The sequence below is a fragment of the Macrobrachium rosenbergii genome, chromosome 51 (assembly GCF_040412425.1).
Source record: "Macrobrachium rosenbergii isolate ZJJX-2024 chromosome 51, ASM4041242v1, whole genome shotgun sequence".
Classification (NCBI taxonomy): domain Eukaryota; kingdom Metazoa; phylum Arthropoda; class Malacostraca; order Decapoda; family Palaemonidae; genus Macrobrachium; species Macrobrachium rosenbergii.
Window position 1 is genome coordinate 45,818,616 of NC_089791.1, and position 18,767 is coordinate 45,837,382.

The following is an 18,767-nucleotide window of genomic DNA, read 5'->3' on the forward strand; positions in this document are numbered from 1 at the left end:
AAACCATATCCAATAAGGAATCATGTTTTCAGATCTTAATATATAAGCATATAATATATCCCCAACTTTGTTTAGCTGATCTACATGAAAAGGTAAAGCCATAACTTTTGATTACAAAATTCATATTTAAAAATTAAAATCTGTGAATACTGTATGCAATGGTACTGTACTGTAATATACTTTTGTATAACTTAGGTATATTTTGCATAAACTGTAATACTGTAACATAATAACAAGTGGTTTGCATAGCTTTGTAATACTGTACTGTACAAAGTATATGGTATTGGTAAAATTTGTAATAAACTTTATAATTGCTTTTCTTAAATAGTTTGTTAATGACAGTTCAAGTATGAAACTAAATTACAGTACCATCTTACGGGTTACAATTCTGTCTTAAATCTCTAAAGCTTAGTTTCAAAATGGTAACTTTATTAATGTATTTCTGTTTCAGGATAATTTTTTTATTAAGAGATGAGTCCAGAATCATAAAGAGCTTTGATTGCCAGCCTTATTAGAGATTTGGGATTGATCAGTAAGTGGGCTGTAGGACTGAACATCAAAACTAAGGTTTGTGCCATGGATCTGCTCCCCGTTTCATTTTGCAAGGGTATCATTGGAGTTAATGAGTCATAAGTGTTTAATATTTGGTGTTCCTTATCATATCAAGCTTTTTTTTGTTACACAACTTGAGAAATATATAATTTAATTGTTAGGAATCTAGCCATTTATAAAACTTTCTATGCTTTAAATCTTTTGCTATGCCACTGTTAGGGCACTGCTGTTTTGATGTCTGAGAAAATTACTAAGTTGCATTGAAAAGTATCCTGTTAAACCCTATCTCATAAGCTGTATAATGATATTAATCAGTCTAGTTAAAGTAAAGCTTATTGGATAAGTTCCATTTCAATAGGGATTATTATTATTATTTGAACAGGTAACTTTCATTTCTGCTTGTGTCCCAAGAGGCAAGTAAATACCAGTGACATTCATTTTCTTTTCAAGTGCCACTGTCTTGTACCAAAAGTTTATCTTGTACTATAAAGCTGTGTACAGTAATGGTCTTCTTGGCAGTAGTACTTATGTGATCCTTGTATATGTAAGAGTCTGTAATACTGCATCACTGTGTTAGTTTTTTCTGACTAGAGCTCCTTTGTATGTGATGTGTCCTCTCTTCACATAAGAGCTTTCTATTTTGCATTAGTAAATGATTTTTTTTATGTTTGTTGCTCATTTAAATATTAATGAATGACAAATTTGAATGGGTCATACACTTTTCAAAAAGCCTGGTTTTCTATGCCAAAAGTACCATGTTTTGGGGTTTTGTCTCCTTTTTGGCATGAGTTGGATCATTCCTTGGTTAAACATTGCTGTTTTGGGACTTTGTCTCATTTTTCGTATGAGGTTTATTCATTCCATGGTTAAAAATTACTGTCATGTCTTTGGTATTTTAAGCATGGAATCTTTTCTGTTTCCTGATTGACTTGACTGGGTTCTTTTTAGCTAATTTCAGTGTGGTTTTAACCACTGAATGTATGATAAGGAGAAATGAAGCTTTCTAGCAAGGTACTGTTCTGATGTACTGGCTTTTCTTTGGACAGGGTATGAGAATACATAGCATCTTCTACCATCAAAGGCACTATTAGAGGAGATGCATCCAAGGAAAACTGGCATACTCTTAGACAAAAATAGCTGCTGGAATAGATACAAGGATGAAGACTACTTAAAATATAGGGCAAGTATTATATTGCTGAAGGTGTAAGACCTGGTGCTCTTGCAGCCTTCATTAAGAACCTGTCTGAGAAGCAAAGCCTTGGCCTCAAAGAACTAAACACTTTTAGATAAAAAAACAAAAACAAAAAAATACCAATTCTGGGTATTCACCAAAGCTATCATATAAGGAAGTAAAGAAATTTGGAGAAATTACATTTAATAAAATACCAAGTGTTTAAATATTACAAACGCAAAGGGAATAAACAATGATGCTATGCTATCATGATGTCAAAAAAAGACTGAATACTTTCTAGGGTGGCAGTAAATGGTATATTGATGAATGTTCTGGACTTAGCAGCTGATGAAGTTTTCTTCTAAGGAAATTTTCTGTAGCTGATAATTATTATTTGCTTGTGGACTGTATGGTGTCTTTTGTCGGACTTGGCTTTCAGGAGACAGAGCCAAGTGTATGTTTTCTATGAATCTGATTTTGTGCTAAAACTAAGTTAAATCTTCAGTTATCTGCACTGCCTTCTCATCAAAATGAAGGCAGCAGGTTTTTTTTTTCTATAATTCAAGAACAAAAAACTTATATTTAAGATGGATCTGCTATGAAGTTGTACAGTACTGCAATTGCATATCATTCTTCATTCATATAAATTTATTTATGCAAGTTTTTTAACTCATAACTGGTAACCCATTGATAAGACAATATCTGCAGAGAATTTGAGATATCAGTATTAATACATAGAACATTCAGTTCTGTGTAATTAATTTTCCAACATTAGTTTTCCTTCTTTATTTTCAGGTTTCACTTGCTCTTTTAATTTTTTTGTTGCTTAAATTGCCCAAGATGAGAGCAATCTCCAACTTAAAATGGTTCTTTTCAAAATGGAGTAATTAAACATACTGCATATTTCAAACAGTGCAACTGAAGAGGATAATCTCATATTGTGTTTAAAGGTATCACTAGTTACCATTTCAAGTAGATACAGCCTTTACATAATATCCTACTACATTAGGCATGGGAACCTGTGGTGGGTATCTAGCCACGTTTTACTGGTATTTATTTAGGGCACATTGATGATATAATTCACTTTCATGCCTTAAAGTCAAAGGTCAAATTCTATGAGCTATTCACAGAGCCAGATGTCTTATCATTCTTGTGGATAAGTTTTTAAATATAAGCTATGCTGATAAGTGACAACTTTGAAATGACAGTGAGACAACATCTGGCTCTGTAAAATTCTATCATAAAATGACCTGATACTGCATATGCCTGGATATGAAAGAGGCTATATAAATTTTACACATGCTTCTCCAACTGTAGAAAAAAAGGGGCACAAAATCTGCTGTTACACTAAGAACATCAATCTTTGATATATTTCATTTACACAATGTATTTAATTATTTCAAACACTATCTTTAATATTCTATATAAAATTTTTCTATTACCACTGTGAACCCTATGTCATGCTTGGATGGATTCACAGAATGAAAAAAGCCTGAAAAATATAAAATCTTTTATAAAGGGGAAAGGATTTCCTCATGAGAGCCTTCAGTTAGGCAATGGGATGGACTCCTACACAAGCTGATTAACTAATCTTCATCATCATCATCTATCCACAAAAATAAAAATTGGATATTATAATGTCTCAAATTCCCAGAGGCAATGCATTAATATGTTGTATAAAAACTAGAAATAAAACAACACCCGTCTAGCATCCACTGAGCTCTATTGGGTAGACTAAGGGGTGGAGCGAGCACAAAAGAAAGAAAGAAAGAAAGAAAGAAATAAAATATAGCTACCACGAAAGGGATAGCTAGGGTAGAGGGAGCTTACTATAAATATAAGGACAAAGAAAGAAAAGGGATAGCTAGCCGAAAAGATAGTAGCCTAAATGAGAAAAGTAAACCTGAGAGAACTTGATGCAGACTGAAAGGGATGGGGAGGGCCTTGTTAGCTACTGTAGTATGAAATTCATCTTGAAAAACCAAACAAAAGGAACTAAAGAGCGAAGAGTATGGTAAAGAAAGAGAGATATATATATATATATATATATATCCATAAAATAACCTTAATAGTTCTCATGTACATCATACTTAACACTCGGTAATATAACATTTCCAATTGCTAAATTAGAGTTATAGCATTTTATTTGCTATAACAAAAGAGCCTGACTTCTTATGCCAAAAACCTTATGCAATTGACAGGAACTTGGAAAAGAAAATCTCTCTGTCAATTTCCTATATTTGTAACTTTTCCATTCAAAGGACTTGTAAACAACATTCGCTCATACAAAATTAATATATTGTTCTTACCTTTTCTCATACAGGGCTCATAAATTAATTAGACATGTTTGTACACAATGGATATTTTGCTCTCAAAATTTTCACCCATAGAATGCATAATTAATATTTTGTTTTCAGATTTTTTCATTTAAAGTACTCATCAACAGCAGTCACACATACTTGCAGTTAACCCTTAAACGCCTATTGGACGTATCATACGTCGACTAAAATTGTCTGTTGGGTGCCGAGTGGACGTACCGTCGTCGACTACAAAAAATTTCAACCTTTGGTCAACTTTGACTCGACCGAAATGGTCGAAAAATGCAATTAATAGCTAAAACTCTTACATTCTAGTAATATTCAATCATGTACCTTCATTTTGCAACAAATTGGAAGTCTCTAGCACAATATTTCGATTTATGGTGAATTTTTGAAAAAAAACTTTTTCTTACGCACGAGGCGGTAACTCAGCCGAAAATTTCATAAATTCTTTCGTCATTTGTCGTAATTTTTGCACTGTTCTATATTAGCCGTTACATAAAGTTTTATATATGAAAATGTGCGCAATTTCATGTACAATACAACTAAATACAACCCATGGTTGTAGCTTTTTTATCAGTTTGAAATATTTTTATATAAACCACAGTAACTGCCAAAATTTCAACCTTCGGTCAACTTTGACTCGACCAAATGGTCAAAAAACGCAATTTTAAGCTAAAACTCTTACGATCTAGTAATATTCAATCATTTACCTTCATTTTGCAACCAATTGGAAGTCTCTAGCACAATATTTCGATTTATGGTGAATTTATGAAAAAACTTTTTCCTATGTCCGCGCAGAAATTCTTTCGTCACGTTGTCGTAATGTTTGCACTGTTTTATATTAGTCGTTACATAAAGTTTTATATATGAAATGTGCACAATTTCATGTAGAATACAACAGAAAATAACTCATGGTTGTAGCTTTTATCAGTTTTGAAATATTTTCCTATAAATCACGATAACTGCCAAAATATCAAGCTTCGGTCAACTTTAACTCGACCGAAATGGTAAAAAACGCAATTATAAGCTAAAACTCTTACATTCTAGTAATATTCAATCATGTACCTTCATTTTGCAACAAACTGGAAGTCTCTAGCACAATATTTCGATTTATGGTGAATTTCTGAAAAAAAAATTTTTTCCTTACGTCTGCGCTTTAACTCTGCCGAACATCTCAGAAATTCTTTCGTCATGTTGTCGTAATGTTTGCATCGTTTTACATTAGTCGTTACATAAACTTTTATATATGAAAATGTGCGCAATTTCATGTAGAATACAACAGAAAATAGCTCATGGTTGTAGCTTTTTATCAGTTTTGAAATATTTTCACATAAATCACGATAACTGCCAAAATTTCAACCTTTGGTCAACTTTAACTTGACCGAAATGGTCAAAAAACGCAATTGTAAGCTAAAACTCTTACATTCTAGTAATATTCAATCGTTTAACTTCATTTTGCAATAAATTGGAAGTCTCTAGCACAATATTTCGATTTATGGTGAATTTTTTAAAAAAACATTTTCCTTACGTCTGCGCGGTAACTCGGCCGAACATCTCAGAAATTCTTTCGTCTTGTTGTCGTAATATTTGCACCGCTTTAAATTAGTTGTTACATAAAGTTTTATATATGAAAATGTGCGCAATTTCATGTACAATACAACATAAAATAACTCAGGGTTGTAGCTTTATCAGTTTGAAATATTTCCATATAAATCACGATAAACAGAAAAAATTCGACTTTCGGTCAACTTTAACTCGACTGAAATGGTCGAAAACTGCAATTATAAGCTAAAACACTTACAGTCTAGTAATATTCAATCAATTAAGCTTCATTTTTCAACAAACAGGAAGTCTCTGCACAATATTTCGATTTATGGTGAATTTTTGAAAAAAACATTTTTACGTCCATGGCGTTACGAATTCATGCATCATTTTGTGATAATATTTTCTCTGTGTTGCTTTGATCGTTTTAAAATTTATTATATACCAAAATCATCGCAATTTAGTGTACAATACAACTAAAAAAATAACTCATTAGCTTTAACTGTTTTGCTTACAGCGCGATTTGTATACAATTATATATGAGTTTTTTTTTAAGCTGTCATATATTCAATATTTATATATGACAATGATATTTTTTCATTTCTGATGGTTGCATACTAAACTTCAGGCAATGACAAAAAAATGAGCCAAAAATGAACTCTTAATCTTAAAACTAAGCGTGCTGATTTTTTAAAAAAACTTTTTTCCACTTCAGCTAACTCACCGAGCATACGCCGGCATACGGGAGATGTTTTTGTAAATAGGGCTTGGCGTTAAAGGTTAATAGTTTTTCTCTTATGTTTCTAGGCCAAATTGAACAGTTTCATTCTTCTATGATTCCAACACATTCAAGTCACAGATTCCTTGGTTTATAGCTCTTTTTGAAACCTGGGTAAACTTTTAATTAGGAAACATTTAAACCAGAGGAAAATGGTTCTTAAATTTTCAGAAGCCATAAGGTGAGAAACACTGGGAGGTTTACTTCAGTAATGAAATTCCTATTTTGAAATATTTTCCCAAGACATTAACTCTAAAGTGAGTGTAGTTTCAAGCAGTTTATTTTTGTAGTTGAGGCTGTGTGTCAAGCTAAAGCCTTTGAAGAATCGTGCTAGGAAATGTGTTTTCATCTTCTGAATTCTTTTGTAAGTAAAACTATGCAGGTTATGTCATTCTCATAAAATGGAGGCTAACCGGTTTTATTTTATAAGAATGTTGAGTTTAAATAGAAGTTATTCTGAAATGAAAACCATATTTGACTAATATACATATAAACTTAGAAAACCACAATATAAATACTGTATACTGTTCTTAACTAGAACCTTTTAGCATCTCTCAAATGCCTCTGAATCACAGACACAAATGCTTTATGACTGAATGAATAATAAGTCATTCTAAAGAATGTACTGAGTGTTCTCTCTTGGCAATCTTTCCACTTTGCATAAATTAAAGTACATAACTGCATTGTAGTTAAATTTAGTATTAATGAATGAACCAAGTTACAAAAATGGCTCCCAAATGCAGCCAGAATATCTGCATTCTCCCTTTAACTGAATAGTTACATTTGATTAAAATAACTAAAGAAGCCATCCATAATTCACCCTTGATTTTCATGGCAACTCATTTGCTTACAGAAAATTTTTAAATGTAGAAATGGAGCACCAGCTACTGGGCAAGTTTCTAAATATGAGTACTGTATGTGTATTATTACTACAGGGATTAGTCTAGGTCAGTGGTCTGACTTTATAGATCTAACAATATACAGTGATACTTGTGTGGTAACATGACATTTTGAGAAATGGAATTCAGGTAATAAAATACAAAAAATAAATTTTGAATTATGATAAAATATTCTCTTAGTCATCAATAAATCGTAATAGAGTTTAAAGTCACAGGGTCATGAACAAACTGGACTACATTCTAAGAGAAACAAGACAGACTCTAAGGAAAAATGAACAGGAACTAAGCTGAATTATCAGAAAAATATAAAAGAAAAACTGCATATGAAAAAAAATTAACAGTGGCATAAGTGGGAATATGATCTGTGAAAATCGTGTGTTTGAATTGATGTAAGAATTTACTAGTAAAGTGTGATGACTTGTTTTATCTTAAAAATTACTTTACAATGTTTCTCAAGTAACTGATTTTTCAGTGAAAATCTTCATCCTCCAGGACATTAATTCTGTTGTTAAATTTGAGTGTTTTGGCTAAAACAATTAGAATTTACAAACAGTAATGTAGACCCAAAAGAATTATGTAAATACTTATCAAGCTGAATATAATGATATAAAAATTTGTGTCCTCAGTAAAACTGGTGTAAGAAAAAATAATTAAAAAACTGATAAAAGAAAACAAGCCAAATTTTAAAAAATAACACTTATTTTTTCTAGGTATACAAACCATAGCTTTTCATACTTGATCTTTCCACGCATGCACTATCCTGGCTGAGTAGTACTGACTAAACAAGGGTGGTACCTTGCTGGAGATGATGGGGAAAGGGATGCCCATCCTCAGTGCCTTCAGAATGAAAACTGAAAGGAAAAAAATGAACCAGGGTGGACGAGGTGGGTTACTTCAGATATGAAAGGTACAGTTTTGTATACCTAGGAAAAATACAAATTACTAGTGCTTCCCTCTATCTCTGCTCTGCATGTTATGGACTGGAATCAGAGTTCGATGAATCCTGAAGAACTCTGTCTCCCCACCAACGTAGAAGTAAAAAACTGTTTTTGAAGCCTTTGCTATGGATAAAAGGCTCTAAACTGCCTCATATTCTAGATCAGTAGAACAAGGGGTTCATAATGTCATTATCTGTACTCATTTGGGTCAGCTTGTACTCTAGCATAAATGTTTGTGGGTATGAGATGTGGGAGAGAATGGGTTTGGTGCACACCCCTCTCCCATCAGGAACCACACACTCTAGCTAAAAGACACTTGCATGATTATGGGATATAGATGGCTCCTGGTGGTAACACTACAGTACTTGTTGAGTTCCCATCATAAGCCTCAACAAAAAAGTGTCAAGGGACTAGCTGGCATCCTCGAGTAGAATAGAGTGAAAGGTAGTCAGATGGCGCCAGACTGCCCCCCCCATTACCTGTTGGAGCAGTTCTTCCAGAAGGCGACAGAAGCCTGTGTGTGAGTTCAGGGGACGGGCTGGAGGGTCCCTGCACAATTGAGGACTTGTTGACTTTGGAGATTACCTCCATGACTAGGAGGAGATGGTGTTTGAATACCTCCTCGTGTGACATCCCGTACATAATCATGAAAAGTTGCTTGCACTCTGGTCTGAGGTTCTTCATCCTTCTCCAGTGACATTTAGAGTGTGAGACAGGGCATAACATTTTGTCTCACTCTCCACCAATGAATTATTATTAAACAGGCTTCCTCTAGAAACTCTTGATTGAGTTTGGAACTAAAAATTCACATCTTAAGCATGAGTTCTTGGACGAAGGAGAATGAGAGAAGCCCTAAAGAAAGGGGTTCCTGGACAACTGTTTCTAGCTAATTGTACTAATGAAGAAATACACACCAAACCCATAAGTAGGTAACTTCAGATAGTGCTGAAAAGCACTGGTCAGCAAAGCAGTATCTTATACTCATCTGGATTTCCACATTGGGTTTGGAGGAAGAATTGTGAAAACTCTCAATCTCTTATTAAAGAGTTGAGACTTGACTAATAATATTCCTATTGAGGAATGATGTGACGGGATCTCTGCCCTACTGAAGCTGAGTGTGATACAAGCCAAAAAAGACCAATTATATGCATGGCCAGTAAAAAGCAGTTTAAGGGGAAAGGATCTGTCCAGAGCTGGTGGACAGTCTTGAAAAATACCTCACGGTGCTTGCAGCACTCAAACTGAAGTTCCTGAGAGAGACAGAGACTGTTCAACACTAACCAATAAGATAAAGACTCTTGAGGCAAATTTTGGCTTTTATGTCACATTCTGACAGAGGGACCTGGCTTGGCTAAAGTAAAAGGTTAAGTCTGCAACCTGATGAGCACTGTATAAGCTCCAAGGAGAAAAATTTCCCCTTCTATGATATTAATCCATGAATGCCCCCTTCTAGATGCATTTTCACCAGAGAAACTAAGAGGATACAGATAAATTCCTTGCCACCCTTTGAGAAAACTCAATCTCTCTGGAGCATTCTGGAGGGTGAAGTGCAAGTTGCAGGAAGAGCACTGCTCAGTGGACAAGGTAAATGAATGGCTGGCGTGGGAAGAAGAGGGGTCATTCTCAGCACTTCAGCAGAGAAACAGAAAGATTGGAAAACCCCTCTTCCTGGCCAATGAGGAACTGTCAGTACCAAGCAAAGAAAGAGGTGGAAATAGAAATGCTTAAGTTAGGGAAGAGACAACAAACAAAATCAAGTAATGGACTTTGTTCCATCACAGCACAAGAATGAACAAAGGAAACAGAAAACCAAATTTCTCTGTAACTAGACTACTTACTAGATATACCAACTCTTAATACTTAAAACTTAACTATTCAGGGGCAGAGACCAAAATACTCCTGCAGCTAGTCATGACGGCTGAGCTGAATTCAATAACCTATTGTGCAGGAATGCATGATGCAGCCAAACTGGTAGCATAAACTGTCCATAAGCCTGTACTGCTAAAGTAAAAAACATTTTTACTGCTCACCTTTACTTGAAACATTCACAGTGAGTGGTGTACCAAATCATCCAAGAAAACTCCCAATCATTCTTAAAATCTGCAGTGTTAAACAAACTTCAAAACCGAATGAGAATGGTGCAGTGCAGATGAGCTGTGCTAAAAGACATACCTGAGATGAAAACTTGAACTCAGGCACTCACTCCTCTTCATTTGCTAATGACATCAAAGGTGGATCATTAGGAAGCCTTACAATAGTTTCTGTCACCAAAGAAAAAGTTAAAGCGTCCTTAATGCTCACTTTAAAAGGAGCGTGGCAAAGAAGTCTGAATCGGCACTTCAGTGCTGTATCAAATGCAAAACAAACACGAAAATTATTACAATTGATATGAGATGTCTCGTGGCGACAGAAGACCTACGATTACCTGCCAAAGTCAGAAGGCTGTTCCTGCCCAGACAGGAATCACACCAATATCTCCCCTAAACTCATTAACATAAGACAACATTTAAAGGGCACTTTCCACTGCTGAGTGTCATTAAGCTCAGGTAATTTACCAGTTGCTTGAGGACTGTCTGTGACAAAAAATGTGAAGTCTGGTACTGTCTTGAGGAGGTCCTTAAGGTACTACATCTCTGCAACAAGGATATCATAGTAAGTAAATACCATAAAGGTGCCCAAGCAGAACTAAAGCCATATAAGCATGTAATTATTTCTGGGGAGAGGGCCGTCATGGTCTGAAACAACATTGTGAAGTGGTAGATGATTCTGTCTCAGGCAAAACAGGGAGTTACTACCAGAGTCATGAAGAACAGGTACAGTACTTGAAAGTACTTGTCCTTCAGTTCTCACAAAAGTAGAAAATCCTTTCTCTCTTTCATGGATAATTGAGCCATACCCATCATAAAATAAAATTTGTAAAAATGACATGGAAGGGTTAACTTCAACATCGACTTCTAACCCTTAGTTTGTAGTCACTAATGGAAATTCACCATTAGACTTGGGAACAGATATTAAAGGACTCCTGATTGCACTTTACTCCAAAACCACTTCTGTTCCTGTTAAGAAACTTAGGCATGGACAGTATATAAATCCCAAGAAGACAAATTTGTTTGGTGTAACTTAAAACCTAAGGACAAGCCTAACAAAGAAATGTGCTGAAAACTGCTAAGAAAGTAGTTCTGCTTCCTGCACCCACTACTACAGGCAGAAAGTTCCTCTCCATCAAGGCATCAGAGGAGAGGAAGTAGTCATTCTCTGCTAATCCCCCCCACCTTCTTCCCTCTATTCCAAAGCCTGGTCCCGGCCGTGCTGATGAAGTTAGAGGAATTTATTTCTGGTGATAGAAATTTATTTCTCATTTATAATGTGGTTCGGATTCCAATATGCTGTAGGTCCCGTTGCTAAGTAACCAATTGGTTCTTAGCCAAGTAAAAAGTCAACTAATCCTTCAGGCCAGCCTAGGAAAGCTGTTAATCAACTCAGTGGTCTGGTAAAACTAAAATTATATTTTGCTTTTTTCCAAGCCTGGCATGCTGGAGGGAAACGGTAAGAGTAACTATTTTATTTGAGTGAGAAGAATGGACTTCATGTCTGCCCTAACACTGAACAATCCCAAGTGAAAGCGACTCATAATCGTATCTTGTTCTGAGAAAGGATAACAAAAGACAAACTATCTCTTATATGGATAACCAATTCCATCCAGTGGAACAATGAGCTTTTAAGTGCCAGGGAGGAGAATGTACAGTTGTCCCCGGTGTTGCAGGCGCTACATACCATACCCACCTGCAGATACCAATAATCCGTGAATACAAACCCCCTCTAAGAACTGTTTTAATGGTTCAAGAGCACCAAATGTATATCTTAAACAATCATGCTACACTAAATGTACATTAAACTACCATCAGAACACTTTAATATCATTTCAAAGGTCATCTTATAACATTACCCTTAAAATATATGGCTTGGAAGAGCTAGCTTATTAGTAAGTGTGAAAAACTATTCAAGTTACCCCTGTGTCATTAGGAACATCCATTTCCTCTCGTACAGTATTGGAAGCAGTCCAACACTCTTTACAGTACATTAGGAAACACTGGAATTCTAAAATAAAGAGTTAAATACTTACTGTACCTAAATACAGTATTTAATATGATTGAAAGAAAAGTACATGTTATCAATATTTTGCTGTGTACATTAATATTAATATTTGAAAAAGTAAATCATTTTTATCATAAAAATGTATTTAGTCATAAAAAATAAAGTACTGTACAGTAATTGGTGAATATTTCTCTAGGAAAAAATCCATGAATAATTTGGGGATAAGTTCCACAGAAAAACCCGCGAATAGCAGGGAAACCATGAATCCTGAATCACTGAATAGTTGAGAAGCTTGACTGTACTCTTTGACTCAATAAAATCTAATTTCCATTTTGTACTAGACCAGAGATAAGCTGACATGCATTGACACTGTGCATGATAACCATAGGTTAAAAAGCACTAAGCATTCTTCAACACCTCATAAACTGTATTATTACAGTGAATGGAAACTGCTCTGACATAACACAAGGTTTGGAGACTGATAAACAGCCCACAGACTGCTTCAAACACTTCAAAGTCAACTCCTCTGGTGAGAAAATGGCTTGGGAAGGAGTTTGCACAATATGCTGGAGACAAGGCACTTTGTGATCTGTAGAACTGGGTATCAACCATCTCCAAATACTACAGAAACTTTAGTATGGCAGCGACCAGGAAGTGCCTCTGGAGCAAGACCCAAAGGTCATCTCCATATATGAGGACCAAAGGCACAAGCAAAGGTTTGCTTCCCAAGGATATTTCTCTTATGGTGAGTGAAAGAGCCTCAAGAATAGCCACTGCAGCGCAATCTGCAAGGAATCCAGAAAAATGCAAAAAAATGGGACCATTCAGTCCTAGAAAGCCCACAATGCTCCTTCTGCAATCAAAGAGGAGACCTGACAGAACTCTGCTTCCTAGGGCATTCAAACCAGGTGAGTCTTTGTCAGAGAGATACTGCAAGCTGTGGTGGGTCGCTGTCAGAACCCCATTCTACCTAAAACCACTGCTTCTTATTGAAGCTTGGGAAAACTGAGGAAGGAGAGAACAAACCCTGTTTATGCTCCTCCAACTCCTGTACCCTACTGCCTGGCTAACTGCAAAAATGTCTTGAACATGGATACAATTAAAACACCCCAAAAACCTCCGAAGGGTTGAACCTAGGAGAACCTTTCCAGCCACCAGTGCAAAACCAATCTGTATACTGGGTATGTGACTGGTAGATGGCTATGCAAATCCTGAGCAGGTTGAGCAAACCTCTTTCTGTATGATCCTGAGGAGGCTTGGTGAGAAGGGTCACTGCTCACTGCCCACCCCAATCATCTGACTGTGGATGAATCAAAGAGCAATATACTTCATTGCCAGCGGTAAACAAATGTGCCGTGCAAACCCCTAGCTGTGTGTCCGAAGATTTATGGTGAGGGAGAAATGACTTGTGCACCAGGCAAACGCAGGCTGAACAGCCTTGACTTGCTGTAATCCCAAGAGCTTTTGAGAGACAAGAGCTACAGCCCCTGCGCCAAGTCTAGTGTTTCACCAGTGACAGCCCTACCAGGGAACTAATCACCACCGGTGACCATGAAGTCTCACCCTCCCGAATAATTGGGAGGAGCTCATGGAAAGCCTGTAAAGACCTTTTGCCAAAGGACTGGACAATGATAGAAGATGAAGAACAGGCTAACACCTCTTACATTTCCCTCTACTGTCACTAACTAACCTTTGTACCAAAGGGCTGGTCTGGTCAGGAAATGCAGGAAGCTCATCAGGGCCCCCTAGTGCAACCAGAAGCCCTTTTCCAATGCAGTGGTCTATAAGGCTGGAGACCACTATAACCATAAAATTACCTCAGTAGATTGTGAAGTGCCTTAAGGACACCTGGAAAGTTATATAAGTCATAGAATGACACAGCTGCCCACATTCTGGCAGAAACCATTACAAAGGTCAATCTTGATCTAAGATGCAGTTGGTCTTGTCTGTTTCCATCAAGACAAAGAACCACATAAGCACTAAAACAAGGGTACTAGCATTTTCAGGCACATAAAACTTGTCACATATGGTCCCAGTGCTTGGCTTTATGCCTAAATCACATATTCCAACTAGTCAAATAAGAAAGCACTTGGTGTGATAAATCACAAAGGCATAAATTCATGCAATAAATAGCCAGCACACGCCTGGAAGCATTCGCGGCTGGAAGGACAAGGGAAAACATAATTGGGTGAGGTTGAAAGCTTTATCCCCCCTACCCATCTCCACCTGGGTACCATGCTTGTTTAGTCAGTACATGGTGGCCCAATGAAGGGCATGCATTAAATACTTCATTTATGAAAGGTGTCAGTTTTTCTATTCCAATGGGAAAAAATAGATATTGAAAGGTACATTGAAATATCCCTAGTTAATTCAGTGGCAAAAATAACAGACATTTCTCTTGAGTACAGTACCTGATGTGTAATTATTGTAAAAAAAAAAAAATGATTAGCTCTTTCCAGAAGTAATGTTGCACTAAGTAACGTATATTTACTTTCAAAATTAAATGTTCAACAAATTGTACAAAAAATACTGAATAAATAGTTTTCTACACCATTAATTTTCATAAAAAAATCATGACTTGTAAATAAGATTAGTTATTCAAATTATAAGCTGCAAGACTTTACTATAAAGAATAAACTTTTAAGACAGATTTTTCTTTTATGTAATATATAGACTTAATTTTCTTTTGACATTTTCTTAAAGGTAAAATGTGTTTCAACCAGAGCCCAACCTATTCAGTCAGGTTTTCTGTTTTTCAGTGTATCTACTGTGTTAAACAATTTCAGCTGTGGCCCATGGGAGGATATGTAGTAAGTTTTTTTGTACACTTCCATCCCTGATATCCTTCTTTATATACCTTCATTTGACAGGAAGTTCTAAGTTTTTAGATCAGACATGCCAATCGTGGCTGAGAAAAAAACAGGGATATATTGAGGCTAGCAAAAACATCTCCTTTGGATTGAGTCCAGGAACATCATTCTTCAATCTCAGTTTGTCCCAAGGAGAAACAATGTACAGTACTGCAGACCAGGTCAACAGCAAAGGGCAAGTTCTCATCAGAACAGTCTCTTCATCCGTAAAGTCTATCAAGTATTGAAACTATTTATGGAATTTAATGAATAAAGTGTATTTCACAACTGCCCAAAATAGCAAACTGTTTACTGCTCGTTGTGCCGGATCCTCAGGCATGGGCAGTTGATGCTTGTACTTCTTGATGAATCTGGACCTGTACACTTCCTTCCATTTACAGTTTTGACAAGTGTGCTCAACAAGTTTATGAAAATCAGAGAACTCCTTGGTTATTTCAAAGGGAATGGTTTTCCAAGCTACCTCTTCTGTTCAGTAGACGTTCCTTGCCTTCTAATGCTCAGGAAAGATCAGTCTCATTTGAAAGGTTTTATCAGAAATCTCACATAGCCTCATCTGACCAGTGGGACTGTCTCTTATGAGTTAAAATCTTTTGATGCAACTGAGAATTTTCTTTAAGGCTAGATGGCCCTCCACCATTAGACTGTATCAACAGCAGTGTTTAATTTATTGATCTTGGAAATGTTTTTCCCAAAAAGATATCAGCACCTACTAGAGAATAGTTTGGATATTTAATATGTTAATATTTAAGGTATTAAATTACTTTCTGTTCTAACAATTAAATCATATGTTCTCTATGTGTCTTCAGCAAAGAAAGCTAATTTAATTTTTTTGTTACTTCATTTGAATTTTGGATAAAACTTCCTTTAAGAATTTAAACTACAAAACTTTTTCTTTAGCCCGATGAAGGTAAAACAGTGTATAAGAAATGACCTATAGACCCTTCTTGTAATGTGGGCTTTGCTGAAGGATGCCTGTCTCTTTTCTTTTATTGTGTAAGTGTAGGTTAAAGTGACGTCAAGTGAAAGCCTCCCTAGATTTATGATGGGGCTTAGTTTAACTTCTTTAGTAGGCAAGAGGAAGAGGGAAAATTTCATTAAAATTAATTATTTGGATGCTTTCCTGCTGTTAAGTGGAAACCACTGATCTCCCTACATCGTAGTGAGTGGTCAGAATAATTCTGACAGGAACATAAAAATTCCAACACCACATGGTGAGGTTGGTGATTATAGATAGTCCATTTGGTTCAGCAAAGCATTATTCTTTGCTAACTTTGAATGCGGATTGCATTTAATGAAATAAAGATGTAAAAACTTTAACAGCATATAAGTATCTAAACAATTAATTTTTAAAATAGGGATTTTGATTTCGTAATTACATGTGTAAACTAGTATATCATACTCAAAGTTTTTATTTATGTAATTTTTATTAATGTTCTGTTAACAGTTTATGAGCTGCTCACTTTCACACTAGGGGCAAAGAGTGGTTACAATGATGGACAGTGCAAAATTCTATACAGTATTTGTATATGCACCTCTTGTGTTGTCTTGCTTGTCATTGTCTATAATTATATAATTCCTCAAAAAAAATGCATATGCACCATGCAATTTATGTACAGTGATAATTTGTGTACATTTAAAATTAATTTTAAACTATGACTGGTCAGAAGCTGAATACATGCATCACTGGTAGCCTGTAAGTTTTATTTTCTATTTACGTTGTTGTTTTCATTTTCTTTATTTCTTTAGTAGGTATTTACCATGCCTCTAAAATTTACCAAGATCTATCGCTTTCTTAGTTAATGGGAATGAATTACTTCACATCTTACATTTTCCACTGATATAGTCCTTTTTTAATAAATATATATACAGTAATACCTCGAACTTGCATGATTCGAGTTGCACGAGGTCAAGACACACAAATTTTTCATTGGAGCCTAACTATGAAAATACACAGAGGTTTCACAGACACGCAAACATTTGCAAACACTAGAAACCAGCAAAAAAGTGTTTGTTTAATTTTTATACAATTTATAAGTTTTCAAGCTTTTGTATGTGTAGATTAAATAACATTAGTAATAATTTTTCTCTCTCTCTTTTTTTAAGTGAGATGAATTTTAGTTCTTGTATACAGGTATGTTTATTTTTTACCTAATAAAAGTACTAATTTTCAAATAATAAGATTAATAAAATTAAATAATAATAATAATAATAATAATAATAAAACTGTAATTGCAATATTCATGTTATTTTGAACAAGCAAATTCTTCCCTCATCTTTTGTGAAGAAGAGGTCGAGAAAAGCTGTCAGACATGTCATTTAACATGACAGGAAGAAGTGTTGCTAATCAGTGGCCAAATTTTTTCTTGTAATTCTCTCTCTCTCTCTCTCTATGTGTGTGTTTGTAATAATTCACTTAAAAAATTTCACTGTCTTAAATAAGGAGAAACTGTTTCCTCTCTCTCTCTCTCTCTCTCTCTCTCTCTCTCTCTCTCTTGTTCAGAAGTTAGCCAACCTATGTATTACAGCACTGTTTTTCTGTATGTTCTAACTGTACACAGTAGATAATTTTGAATTGATCTAATTTTACTTGTACCCGTTTACAAACTGTAAAATGCATAGTTCTAAACATGGAGACATGGAAACATTTCAGAACATGGAGCAATTCAGAACAAAGAAAGTGGCAGAATAAAGAGATTTTAAAAACGAGGTTGAAGACTTCTAAAATAGATCAATGGAATGGGGAGAGAGTCACACCATTTATTTCTTTTTTAAAGGTAATGTATTAAGCCTTTTAAATGAGAATGCAGTAATTTTAACTTCATTTAATAGTTAGTTTAATACTAAATTTCCATCTTTTGATATCTAACGTAAGAATAACTTTCTCTCGTTCATAGATAACGCTCAAATATTTTTACATCTTATTAATTCTCTGTGCGTCTTTACCTCTGCAGTAGATAGTTTAAATTGATCTAGTTTGGCTGTGTCTTGAAGTGTAAATGTGCTAGTGTTGCAAATATGTTTTAAAAACATAGAGACATAATAACTAAGAGTTATTGTCAAAATATAAAACCACTGTTCATGAAAAAGCATTTCAGGACAAGAAGAGATTCAAATAAAGAGAGTTATTGTTATAAAGAGTTGAGACGATTCTAAAATAAGATCTGTTGGAAGGGAGAGAGAAATTCTCTTCCAAATCTCCAGTTTTTATGTTAACCATTTCTTTCTCTTTTTTTAAGGGTAATGTATTGAGGCTAACTTTAAGTAAAATTACAGTGACTTTAATTTCATTTAAAGTTAACAATTTGGGAGCATGATTAGGGTCATATTTAGTGTTTAAAGTTTATAAATAAGCATTTACTAGCATTTTTAGAGACCATCCCAAACTTACATGAAAATTCACCCCTGAGGTTCTGGAACTATGACCTAACGTAAATTGGAATATGACATAATATATGTATATGTATATATATATATATATATATATATATATATACAATTATATATATACATATATATATATATATATACATATACATATATATATAGTATACATATATATATATACAGTATACATATATATATATATATATATATACAGTAT

The 18,767-nt window shown here is 34.9% G+C and overlaps 1 protein-coding gene and 1 long non-coding RNA gene across 14 annotated transcripts in view; one reads left to right on the forward strand and one right to left on the reverse strand.

Moving 5' to 3' along the window:
* The window catches only part of LOC136833367 (uncharacterized), a 43,145-nt gene extending 38,903 nt beyond the window's left edge, over window positions 1-4,242 (forward strand). Inside the window, exons 3-4 of the long non-coding RNA XR_010851448.1 lie at window positions 452-567; window positions 1,599-4,242. This is a non-coding gene — a long non-coding RNA (uncharacterized lncRNA). The remainder of the gene's footprint in view (window positions 1-451; window positions 568-1,598) is intronic.
* Window positions 1-18,767, reverse strand: part of LOC136833364 (voltage-dependent calcium channel subunit alpha-2/delta-3-like) — a 590,349-nt gene that overhangs the window by 8,295 nt on the left and 563,287 nt on the right. The window lies entirely within an intron of this gene.